The sequence below is a fragment of the Helianthus annuus genome, chromosome 1, assembly GCF_002127325.2.
Source record: "Helianthus annuus cultivar XRQ/B chromosome 1, HanXRQr2.0-SUNRISE, whole genome shotgun sequence".
NCBI classification, from domain to species: Eukaryota; Viridiplantae; Streptophyta; class Magnoliopsida; order Asterales; family Asteraceae; genus Helianthus; species Helianthus annuus.
The window spans coordinates 78431921-78445499 of NC_035433.2; the positions used below are offsets into that span (position 1 = coordinate 78431921).

The 13579-nt window shown below is 34.8% G+C and overlaps 1 long non-coding RNA gene across 5 annotated transcripts; it reads left to right on the forward strand.

Moving 5' to 3' along the window:
- The first annotated feature begins 8275 nt into the window (after window positions 1-8275).
- LOC110870295 lies at window positions 8276-12365 on the forward strand. Of its 5 annotated transcripts, none has more exons than XR_004867078.1 (6): window positions 8276-8692; window positions 8926-9024; window positions 9117-9243; window positions 9464-9539; window positions 10533-10597; window positions 11018-12365. It is a non-coding gene; the product is annotated as an uncharacterized LOC110870295 (long non-coding RNA). The 5 variants fall into 5 exon arrangements; XR_004867075.1 differs by lacking the exon at window positions 9464-9539 and having other exon boundaries at window positions 8276-8448; window positions 8538-8692; XR_004867077.1 differs by lacking the exon at window positions 9464-9539 and having other exon boundaries at window positions 8276-8432; window positions 8538-8692.
- Window positions 12366-13579: the final 1214 nt, after the last annotated feature.

Consider the following 13579-nt stretch of genomic DNA (forward strand, 5'->3'; position numbering starts at 1 on the left):
ATTTGTAATGAATTACGGAATTTGACAAAGAAACGACACATATGCACATGTGCATGGATAACTGGTGCTCGATTTTTTTTTTTTTTTTTTGAAAATTTTTTTTTATTTTTTTATTAACAAAATATAGCGATTTTTTCAAAAAAATAGTAAAAAAATAAAAAAAATTTTTTTGGGTGTTTTTTAGATTTTTTTAGGAATTACTGTTTGTGTTCACACTGGTTCTCGCGGTTCTCGCAATAAGGGGTGGTTCCTAACGGATCTTTGTCCTATATATATATATATATATATATATATATACATATATATATAGGGGAAGGATGTATAGAAAACCCACTTTAATTTAGAAAACCCGGGAAACTCAAAGCTCCCGATATTTTTTTTCTTGAAAAAATTTACACATGTTATATACATGTTTTTAAGGGTTTTGGACAAAAAAAAAAATCAAAAAAGTGCCGAGTAGATATTTAAAAAAAAATAAACAAGTTTTGGTGTAACACATGTTACATTCATCTGACATATTTGTAACATGCGTTACACCAAAACTTGTTTATTTTTTTTTTAAAATATCTACTCGGCGCTTTTTTGATTTTTTTTTGCCCAAAACCCTTAAAAACATGTATATAACATGTGTAAATTTTTTCAAGAAAAAAAAACATCGGGAGCTTTGAGTTTCCCAGGTTTTCTAAATTAAAGTGGGTTTTTCTATAGATACTTACATTATATATATATATATATATATATATATATATATATATATATATATATATATATATATATATATATATATATATGTTTGCGAACTGAGTGAACAAATCCTGGCCATTGATCTGTACACGTGTATGGCCAGGATCTCATCATCAAATCGTAAAATACACTAGTGTATTTCAACATCAAATCCTGGCCATTTGATCTACACACTTGTATGGTCAGGATTACTTCACTCAGTTCGCAAGCTATACTAGTGTTCACTCTTAAAACTAATCCTATATATATATATATATATATATATATATATATATATATATATATATATATATATATATATATATATACAGGGGATGGTTCAAATGAAAACCACTTTTATTGTGAAAACTCGAAAACTAACTAAAAAAAGCCTAAAAAACACACAAATTTTTTTTTCAATTTTTTTAATAAAAATCGCTGGTTTTTATATATAAAAAAAACTTTTTTTCAAAAAAAAAAAAAATTTTTGTGTAGTGCACATGTGTAATAATACACATGTGTAGTACACATACACATGTGTAGTATTACACATGTGCACTACACAATTTTTTTTTTGTTTTTGAAAAAAAATTTTTTATATAAAAAACCTGCGAAATTTGGTTTGCAAAAAAAAAAATTGTATGCTTTTTTGGCTTTTTTTAATTAGTTTTCGAGTTTTCACAATAACTAGTGGTTTTCGTTTGAACCTTTCCATATATATATATATATATATATATATATATATATATATCTATACTACTTTAATAAGGATATGTGAAGGACAAGATGGTAATTGAACAAGGTGTTGAAAAAACACTTAATGCACAATGTACAACTGTTAAGGCACAAGAAAACACAAACCCTTTTACCCTTTACAAGGGTATACATCTTCCGTCCAAATGTTTTACTTTCTCACACGGATCAACATCGGGACCGTCCATTTGACTTCACACGGATCACCATATGCTTTCTCTCTCAATGCTCACACATCTCACAAAACAACATCAGATCTTCTTCTCTCTCTCTTCTCTCTCTCTTTTGGGCGATCTAGGGTTTCATGAGATCTATCACCAGATCCGTTTGAATCTATCACCAGATCCGTTTCATGAGCAGATCTAGGGTTTCATGAGATCTATCACAAGCTTTATCTGGAAAGGGATCCGTTTGATGTTCTGATGTTGTTGCAATGAGTGTTATATATCTTACCATGTTCTTTTGTGATTCTTACTTTTCTGGTGAAGCGGTTGACGGATGTTCGAACGACGAAATCTGAGGTTTACGAAGGATTTTCGCATGTGTTTTGTGATGAATCGACTCAGGTTAGGTTTATCTTTAATCTTGATGTGGATTTGTTAGTAGATAGATGCGGTTATTTCAAATTAGGTTGAAAGTTTTGTGATATTTGAATTTGTATTTTTGGTGATGATAGTTAGGTTAATTTCAGATATGACATAGTGAAAGGATAAATTGTTTTTGTAGTTTTGATTTTACTTTGTTATGTTATATTTTGATCTTTTCCTTCATTTTTGGGACTGATATGTGTCATGGTTTTGTGAAAATCTGAGGTTTACGAAGGATTTTCGCATGTGTTTTGTGATGAATCGACTCAGGTTAGGTTCTAAATGTTGATTTATCTTTAATCTTGATGTGGATTTGTTAGTAGATAGATGCGGTTATTTCAAATTATGTTGAAAGTTTTGTGATATTTGAATTTGTATTTTTGGTGATGATAGTTAGGTTAATTTCAGATATGACATAGTGAAAGGATAAATTGTTTTTGTAGTTTTGATTTTACTTTATTCTGTTATATTTTGATCTTTTCCTTCATTTTTGGGACTGATAAGTGTCATGGTTGTGTGATAATTATGATATTTAGGTCATTTAGATATGGAATAGTGAAAAGATAGATTGTTATGTATTTTTGATTTTAGTTTGTTCTGTGGGATGCTCGATGAGCAGATCTAGGGTTTCATGAGATGTATCACGAGCTTTATCTGGCAAGGGATCCACAGATTTGAACAAGGGATCCGTTTGATGTGGATTTGTTAGTAGATGCGGTTATTTCCTACATCCGATGTTTTAGTTAGGATTTACCTTTTTAATTTTTTTTATGTTTACTTGTTTGTTTATATGTCACATGCAGATTAGTAAGACAAAGGTGTTTCTAAGGGCCGGACAGATGGCAGAGTTTGATGGTTGTCGGACTAAGGTCCTAAGTTATACGACCTAGATGGCTTGGATAAGCTGAGCCTGTGAGGGTATGATGCATAAGCTGAGCCTATGAGGCTATGATGCATAAGCTGAGCCTGTCGACTCTATGATGCATAAGCTGAGCTTGTGTTCTTAATATGTCTGAACTGAAACTGTTAAGGCTATGATGCATAAGCTGAGCCTGCGGGGTTACATAACACAATAGACTGTGATGATGATTGTATTTTGAGGGTACATAGAAGATCCGAGTAGCATCTTGGCGGGGCAATATCCAGGTTGCATAGTTCTCACTTTGCAACCGTGTGTTGCAGCCATGGCTTTACCCGTAGTTGTGTTCATCTCTCAATTACATGTCTGAGTCTTCCAGTTGTAAAAGTATTATCACAGATTCACAGATCTAAAAGTACATGTCTGAAAGACAGATGTTGATTTATCTTTAATCTTGATGTGGATTTGTTAGTAGATGCGGTTATTTCAAATTAGGTTGAAAGTTTTGTGATATTTGAATTTGTATTTTTGGTGATTATAGTTAGGTTAATTTCAGATATGACATAGTGAAAGGATAAATTGTTTTTGTAGTTTTGATTTTACTTTATTCTGTTATATTTTGATCTTTTCCTTCATTTTTGGGACTGATAAGTGTCATGGTTTTGTGAAAATCTGAGGTTTACGAAGGATTTTCGCATGTGTTTTGTGATGAATCGACTCAGGTTAGGTTCTAAATGTTGATTTATCTTTAAGGCTATGATGCATAAGCTGAGCCTGTGAGGTTACATATGTGTTTCTTGTGCTTAAAACACTTGTACATCATGCTCTAAAGGTTGTTTAAGTTTAGTGGAAAATTACTCTTGTACATCATGCTTTAAAGCGGGGTTACATAACACAATAGACTGTGATGATGATTGTATTTTGAGGGTACATAGAAGATCCGAGTAGCATCTTGGCGGGGCAATATCCAGGTTGCATAGTTCTCACTTTGCAACCGTGTGTTGCAGCCATGGCTTTACCCGTAGTTGTGTTCATCTCTCAATTACATGTCTGAGTCTTCCAGTTGTAAAAGTATTATCACAGATTCACAGATCTAAAAGTACATGTCTGAAAGACAGCTTGCTTGCTGCAGTCTCTATAAAGTACTATACGATATATCACTTGGATGTTTCCCAAGTGTTCTATGATGCATAAGCTGAGCCTGTGAGGCTATGATGCATAATAGACTGTGATGATGATCCAGGACAAGATGGTAATTGAACATCCGTCAAGCTCTTCCTCACTGTGATGATGATCAATGGAGAAGATCTGATGTTGTTTTGTGAGATGTGTGAGCATTGAGAGACAAAGCATATGGTGATCCGTGTGAAGTCAAATGGACGGTCCCGATGTTGATCCGTGTGAGAAAGTTAAACAACCTTTAAAGCATGATGTACATCATGCTTTAAAGGTTGTTTAAGTTTAGTGGAAAATTACTCTTGTACATCATGCTTTAAAGCGGGGTTACATAACATAATAGACTGTGATGATGATTGTATGTTGAGGGTACATAGAAGATCCGAGTAGCATCTTGGAGGGGCAATATCCAGGTTGCATCGTTCTCACTTTGCAACCGTGTGTTGCAGCCATGGCTTTACCCGTAGTTGTGTTCATCTCTCAATTTATCCGTGTGAGAAAGTAAAACATTTGGACGGCAGATGTATACCCTTGTAAAGGGTAAAAGGGTTTGTGTTTTCTTGTGCCTTAACAGTTGTACATTGTGCATTAAGTGTTTTTTCAACACCTTGTTCAATTACCATCTTGTCCTTCACATATCCTTATTGACGGATGTTCAAAGGACGAAAGCTGAGGTTTACGAAGGATTTTCGCATGTGTTTTGTGATGAATCGACTCAGGTTAGGTTCTAAATGTTGATTTATCTTTAATCTTGATGTGGATTTGTTAGTAGATGCGGTTATTTCAAATTAGGTTGAAAGTTTTGTGATATTTGAATTTGTATTTTTGGTGATGATAGTTAGGTTAATTTCAGATATGACATAGTGAAAGGATAAATTGTTTTTGTAGTTTTGATTTTACTTTGTTCTGTTATATTTTGATCTTTTCCTTTAATTTTGGGACTGATAAGTGTCATGGTTTTGTGATAATTATGATATTTAGGTCATTTTTGGGGATGATAAGTGTTGTAGTTCAATGAAAATTATGATAGTTAGGTCAATTTTAGATATGGAATAGTGAAAAGATAGATTGTTATGTACTTTTGATTTTAGTTTGTTCTGTGGGATGTTTTGATATACTTTTTCATTTCCCAAGTGTTCTATGATGCATAAGCTGAGCCTGTGAGGCTATGATGCATAAGCTGAGCCTGTGAGGCTATGATGCATAAGCTGAGCCTGTCGACTCTATGATGCATAAGCTGAGCTTTGTTCTTAATATGTCTGAACTGAAACTGTTAAGGCTATGATGCATAAGCTGAGCCTGTGAGGTTACATATGTGTTTCTTGTGCTTAAAACACTTGTACATCATGCTTTAAAGGTTGTTTAAGTTTAGTGGAAAATTACTCTTGTACATCATGCTTTAAAGCGGGGTTACATAACACAATAGACTGTGATGATGATTGTATTTTGAGGGTACATAGAAGATCCGAGTAGCATCTTGGCGGGGCAATATCCAGGTTGCATAGTTCTCACTTTGCAACCGTGTGTTGCAGCCATGGCTTTACCCGTAGTTGTGTTCATCTCTCAATTACATGTCTGAGTCTTTCAGTTGAGTGTAGTTGAGAGTTTGTAAAGTGTGAGTAGAGTGTAGATATCTCTGAATTATTTATAGAGACTGAAGCAAGCATGCTGTCTTTCAAGCATGGTGTCTTTCAAACAGTGTATGGAAGAGTGTTGATATATTATAGAGACTACAGCAAGCAAGCTGTCGATCACACAAAATTAAAGTGTTGCTTTTTCCTGAACTGAATTTAATTAGTTATACCTTTGGTTAACGACTGTCACGATCACTATTATTACAGAACAAGCTCACTCCGATCTTCTGGCAGCCGGAGAAAGTGTATCTGCTTGGAGAGTCTCGGAATCGGCTTTAGTGACGCTGAACGCTGCTTCATTAGAATAAAGGTTTTTATATTTGCAACTTGACAAAATATGATTTATATTAAATTTATTTTAAGTTAATATTGTACTGGTTATAACTAATATCAAATCTTTACTAATACTTGATTTCTTTTTATGATGGTTGACTTTGCGAGAACTAACGGAGCTTGTGTTCTTAATATGTCTGAACTGAAAGTGTTTGAGGCTATGATGCATAAGCTGAGTCTGTCAGGTTACATATTTGTTTCTTGTGCTTAAAACACGTGTACATCATGCTTTAAAGGTTGTTTAAGTTTAGTGGCAAATTACTCTTGTTGTGTACTCCGGATTTTGTGTTCTTAATCTGTCTGAACTGAAAGTGTTTGGTTGTGATGCGAAAGCTGAGCTTATGTTCTTAATCTGTCTGAACTAAAAGTGTTGAGTCTATGATGCATAAGCTGAGCTTGTGTTCTTAATCTGTCTGAAGTAAAAGTGTTTTGAGGCTGTGATGCAAAAACTGAGCCAGTGTAATCTATCTGAACTGAAAGTGTTTGAGGCTGTGATGCAAAAACTGAGCCTGTGCAAGGTTCGCTCGGTCCAACAACTCAAGCAAATGTTTTCTTTGCATTTTAGGGGGAACATGGGTGCTTCTCTCCACAGGGCATACAAAACACAGGTTATTGGCGGCAACCCGCCATATTTAACATATAAAAAAACTTTATATGTTAAATTTGGCGGGCTTCCGCCAACAACCTGTGTCTTGTATGCCCTGTGGAGAGAAGCACCCATCTTCCCCCTAAAAAACATAGAAAACATTTGCTTGAGTTGTTGGACCGAGCGAACCTTGCATAATGCGTCAAGGGAAACTATTGGTCGAGCGAGACATTTGTTCAGGTATCCTTATTTCATGATAAAATGATTATGAATAGCTGTGCATAAACTAATCGCAAGTTTGTTTGGTATATGCAGGGTAATAGGGAACAGCAGTGTTCAGCACTGTGTCATTCTTGCTTGGTGCCATCACCTCAGTTGTCTCTGGCTTACCATCCGTGTACTTTACTAAAATTTGATCGGTGCAGTGAGCATGCGAGCGCAACAAGTGCAGCCGCAGCGGCGCGGTGAGGGCAGCCGCAATGAGCGCAGCGGCATGGCTAATAAAAAAATAAAAAAACTGCCACCTCTAAGTAGATATGTATCAGAATGTACAAATTCATATTTATTGTTTTGTTTATGCGTTTAATCGTTTGATTAACGACTCGATTGATTTGTTTGTAACCATTTGTCTGTAAACGAACTTATTTATCTTACTTTAATTTTTGTATTAAGCATCATCTATCGCGCCTTTGCTGACTGACTTTTATAGATCACTACTTTAGGGAGAATGAACAATTATCCAAATATGGAGATACTAAATCTGCTCGAGGTATGATGCTGGTTGAACTTAAGAAACTAATTGAAGGAAATCCTTTATTTTGTGACAAATTTCAGTTCCAAACCTTAGGAATTCAAGATTAAGGACTCTTACAAACCTAAGACTGTTTGGGAAATTTTTGACTATGTTTTGTACATCTTACAATATAGTAGTTAATGTTAGTTATTTGTGAATTTGTATCACAATTTGAACCAACAAAAGCCTAGGTAGTCCGTCTATTTCAGGTAACATAACTAGAATCAAACAATTTTCTTTGTTTTCTCCTGAGTCGCACAATAACCACCAAACGCCATCACGAAACCACCAATCGCCGCAAATCGCTGATTCTCGCCGCTGAAGAAGGCCTCAACCGACCATCACATTCTGCTACACTACCACCATCGTCGTCACAAGCCACATTGGAAACTACATCCCCGTAGATAGCCCTAAACTCACCAACTTAAGTGATACCACTCCCGCCGCATCGCGCGGGTAAGTGACTAGTATATATATATATATATATATATATATATATATATATATATATATATATATATATATATATATATCTATCTATACTATATTAATAAGCATATCCAAAGGACTTCTTAAGGTCAATTAAATTTCCTTAAAACACCTCTAAAGCATAATGTACAAGTCTTTTAAGCACCATAAAATAACAGTTTCCACTTATACCCTTACTTCACTCAACCCTTTTAAGTACAATAAAACACTTCACACGGATCACAATCTCTACCGTTCATTTTTATACATGGATTATAATCTGGACCATTCATTTTGAAAACCTTATCTATTGTGAAAGATAATTAGAGGGAGAGAGAAAACACAAATCAAAGATGGATCTGACCGCCCCTTTCCTTTTCGTTCTCTCTCTCTCTTACTCAAAGATTAAGATTTTAGATCTGGATCTATTCACCGTAAGCTATTATTCCCGAGGATCTGGACACCTTCCCTAAGATGGTTGAAGATGGATCCCTAGCCGGCGCATCTGGTGAAGACGGTGGTGATTTCAACCATATGTGATCTTATGCTTCAATTTCTCTTATTCTCTTATGCTTCAATTTCTCTTTTGTTGGTTTATCATTGATCATCCCATTTCTTTCTCCAGAATGCAGAAGAGAGAGAGAGAGAGAGAGAGAGAAAGAGATATGGAGTTAGAGAGAGAAAAGAGGAGCTACAAGAGGAGAGAGAGAGAACGGTGATGGCAGCTGTTAGGTTCCGGCTGTGAAACCGACTTTTCATTTTTCTGGTCTGGTGAATCAGGTAAAAGTCTATACCTATATTTGATTTTCTTAGTAAATCAATATCAATTAAGTCTTGATCCTTAACTTTGTGTCATTTATCTGACGAAGCTAGAGTTTAGGCCACTTTAACATTTTTTATTTTGTTAAAAACTTGTCATTTTCTGTGTTTTCATGGCGAATTTTGTTATTATGTTAATGTTTGTTCTCGGTTGTATTTAAATTTTGATGAACTTATGATGTGGCTGTGTTTAGGAGAGCAAATTCTTGAGGTATTTAGGATTTATGTGGAACACATTATCATGGGTTATGGAAGCTGCTGCTATTAAGGCGATTGACATTGCAAATTGAGGAGTAAAAACTAAGAACCCTAATTTAATACATGATTTTATTAAAATTACCATTTTCTCCTCTGTAAAACCTTGATTGAATTCAAAATGTTGTAGGGAAAGCCGCCTGATTGGCAGTCTTTTGTGGGTAGTATCACTCTGCTCATAATCAATAACAAAGTTAGTTTCATTGAAGCAAAGAACGCTGGTAATGTAGCAGCTCGCAAGGCCAGTCTTGCCCCAGGTATCCTATCCTTTGTTCTTCATAATGTAAAAATTGCGAACATGGTTAAATCGAGGCGATTGCGATTGCTACTAGGGTTCATATGTTCTTTAGGAGAGTTGCTTATCTTGTTGATAGCACAAATCAAGCTGGTCACTTTCAAAAACAAAACATGAAAAAGAATCAAACCAATTATTTTGTTTCATTGGTGTACGTTTTGAATCTTGCACACAACAAACAGACATAGAACACCAGTTCAAGGCGTCATTGATTAATCTGCAGAATGCGGATTAAGGTCACTTGCTGTAGCATACCAGGTGATCCTTTCATGCTTTTTTCTACACAGCACCTGACTAATACGAGCCAACTATCGAGCAAGCCACGAATTGAACCTACCTTGGCTTAGGCTCGGCTCGTTTACAAACCGAGTCGAGCCAGCTCGTTTAAAATCAGGCTGACTTTGAACCAAGCTTTTTTTCAAACTTTTTTCGTGCGAACTACGAGCGAGCCCCGAGCCACCGGGCTTTTTGAACAGCCCTACAATTCGTGTCCGGTTAAAGTTAAATGAATGAACACGAACATGCCCCTGTTCGTATTAGACCAGAAAAGAATCACAGCAATGATGCAATTATCTGGACAAAAATGAACAGCAAGTCTGAAATAATATTCACATACAACCCGGGTTTAAAGCAGTCTGATTCTCTTGTTTGTCTTGAATGAGAAAAGATAAAAAGAACCCATTTTCTCATTCTGCTAAATCATTTTTAAAACAGTGTTCAGATCCCTTGTACACCAAACCCGGGGATCACTGACACACATATAACAAAATGTTTGCTCGAGAACCGGAACCTACAACTTCTTTTAGATGTCTAGAAAAGATTCAGCATATAAGTTTTTATACTAGAAGTTGAGCCTGATTTCAAGATTCATTTTTAACAGTGTTCAAATCCCCTGTACACCAAAATACGTGTTTTAGAATAACTATATCGTGTACGCGTTTGGATTAAACGTGATAAATTTATAATTTGGATTTATATAGTATAAATGGACTGATAAATCAAATGAGACAACCTATAACAAACTTGAACGATATATGAATACACATCTGTGATAAAAAATAATAAATAGGTATAAATATATATTTGTGTATTCACTATTATTGAATAGCTATTCATATATATGTATGGGATGATGCAAATTCGCTTAGGAAATCATTGTGATTGCAGCCTAAATATCTTGATGTTTTGCGTAGATGGTATGCTTAGTACCGGAGAAAATGTCTCATTCATAAATGTTTTCTTGCATTGCAGATATTTGCATAGATGGGATTTAGATGCTGCTTTGGAAGTTCGCAGCTTGTGCCCGTCACTTGTTGGTAAATGATCCTTCTAAAAATGACGTGTTTCTTACTAATTCATGATATATATAATTGGTAAAGGTGTCAATGGTGGATGGGTCTGCTTGGGTTGTGTTTTATATCCGGTCAAATAAAAATATAGTTAAAAGGGTTATGGATTGGAAATATCCCAAAAGTTTATTAAAACAACAGTTTCAAAAGCTGGTCAAATGTCTTTGCTACGTTTGAATGCATATCTTAGAGGATGCTGGTGGGGAGTGCCAAAACTCTTAATAATCCTTCCAATATCTAATTTTGTGATGCATCAAGAAGACGAAGTTTTGCAAATGTTTTTGGAATGGCTTTGTTTGTTTAAGAACTTGAGATTTTTGTGTCTGTTTTCTCTATATGAAACTAATTATTGTTTCAATAATTGATATTTGGTTAATCTTGATGAAGGGCTGAAATTGTTTCTGTCATTTTTCAAGCTATGGTTGATGCTCGGTCAGCTTGAGGAACGGTTAGGTAATTTACCACAAGTGAAAGAAGCCTACGAGTTGGGTTTAAATCAGTGCCCAAATTCAACTCCTTTATGGCTCTCACTTGCTAATGTCGAGGAGAGAATGAGCGGTCTGAGTAAAGTTCGGGCCGTGCTCACAGTGGCTAGAAAAAGGAACCCGCATTTCCCTGAATTATGGCTGGCTGCGATTAGAGCCGAGTCACGACACGGTTCTTAAAAAAGAAGCTGATATTTTAATGGCGAAGGCGTTACAAGAATGCCCCAACAGTGGTATTTTATGGGCTGCTGCAATCGAAATGGCTCCACGACTGCAAAGGAAAACCAAGAGCTCTGACGCTTACAAGAAATGCGAACACGATCCACATCTAATAGCTGCTAGCTGGTTATGTCTGTCTTTTGGCTTAAACATGTATTTCTTTTCTAATTGGGAGTATTGCTACTATATTGTTATGCTTTTGAGTATTTTTTTATTCATTTTTTGCTACTCCTTTTTTCTGTTGTTAGGGTTCTTATGTGATACTTTTTTTTTTCTTTCTTATTGAAATGTTTTGGTAATTTTGTTTTGCTATCACTTGTCAGCAGACTTTGATTCTTCTAAATCTGGATTGTCTTGCGAAATTGGTAACTTTTAGATTTTTTTGCAAAACATTTAGTGTTTTCACTCTTTTTTTCTTTCTTGTTGGTAGAGTGGGAAAGCACGCAGGTTGGGTAATGGGTCAAAATGGGTAACTTTTTTGCATAAAGTTATTTTAGTGTGTCAAATATTGTTATAGATGTTATTTTAGCTCAACAATTCTGCACAACTTTCAGCATCGTTTGACCCATATGACATGTTCCCTTTTCTTTTGTTTTTATACCCGTTAGAGATAAGCGTGGCCGAATTAGCCCATATAATTGTACATAGTTAAATAATATGTAGCGGTATATTTGAAGTATATGAAATATTATGTGTTGGAATTTTATAAATGAAAATCATTATTATAACTTAAATTAATACATAGTAAAAAACATGAGAAATGATATTGTCATCTTAAGTATCACATCATTTGTGTAATAGGTGCTATTGATTTAAATATGTAACAGATGATGCATGGTCATTATCCAGTGGGCGTTAAAATGGAACGGCATCCAGACGAGCCAATTTGTGAAGCCACTGAAGTAATTGGAGCTTGAGAAAGAGCTATAATCTGTATTTTTCATCAAATTTTGTATTATGGAGATGAATGTTGAGTTGGATTTGTAGTTTTGATGGTTTTATACAATCAGAAAGTTGAGTTGTTCATTTCATTGTTTGAAGTAATTTAAGTTTTTTTAGAAATAAAGAAGACGGGCTTTGAGAAATAGTGAAAGAGAATCTACCGAGTTGCCATCCTATATAATTGGATGTATACTACACCTAAGTCTTTGTGGCTTTTATGGTTTATGTGTAAATAAGTATAAGCACTAGGGGTGTTCATGATTTGGTTTGAAATTGTGAAACCACTTAAATCGGTTATTGCTTTATAACGTTGTTGGTTTTAAAGAGATTTGATTGATTGTTCTAAAGTTTTGAAACTGTAAGGGGTTTGGTTTATAGTTTTTAGCTGAAATGGGTCGATAAAAAACGGACTGAACAATAAGAAATACACTATAGAAATTTTATTTTAGAGCTTGGAAGTTGGGCAACACATTTAAAAATTTTCTAATGCATTAGAATCTTAGACTAATCAAACTCCATCTAATGTATTTGAGTTGGCCCTAATGTAACTCCCTCGCACTTATGTCTTATGTTCATATACATGTAAAAATGTATGTTTTTTTAGTACTTTTGTGGTTTTTTTATTTATAATTTGGTGTATCAAAAGGTCATGAAGGATTTGGGTTTATTAAAGATTCGGGATTATAAAAGCCAAGGTATCAAATCTCAATTTTATGCTTTGAATGCAAACAAGTGAATTAGCTTGACATCTTTTTGATTAGGTAGCATGTGTGTGTTTTCTTTATTCAATTGCCAAGCATAACTTTTAGTTGTGAAAAAGGCTTTCATTAGATTCTTAATTCTCAAAAATTTGAGAATCCTTACGGCTCTTACTCACAACTTAATTTGATTCTATTTTTAGACCTAAACTAAGTTCAGTTTTATCTTTCAATTGGTTCGGTTTTAGTTTCGCTAATCAAACATCATTATTACTACCACTTTGGCTTACAATTCAATCTAAAAACTATCAAAATCGGATCGTAAACACCGAAATGTTTATGAGTTTGAGAGAACCATTTGTGATAACAAGTTGTGTTCTTTCTAAAGCCAAAGGTAATTTCATAAATTATATCATCATTCGAAACAATATCTTCTTTGACGCTCTACAACCGGTTGTCATTTTTAACGAGTGTGATTAGCGATAACATATAAGGTTTTAAACTGCTCACTTCGTTGCATTGCGAATTTGGTTTGGGTTATGGCTCAAAACCGAACCGCCCCGTACATAGCCCTAAACTCACCAGAGTGATATGTTTCTCGCCGC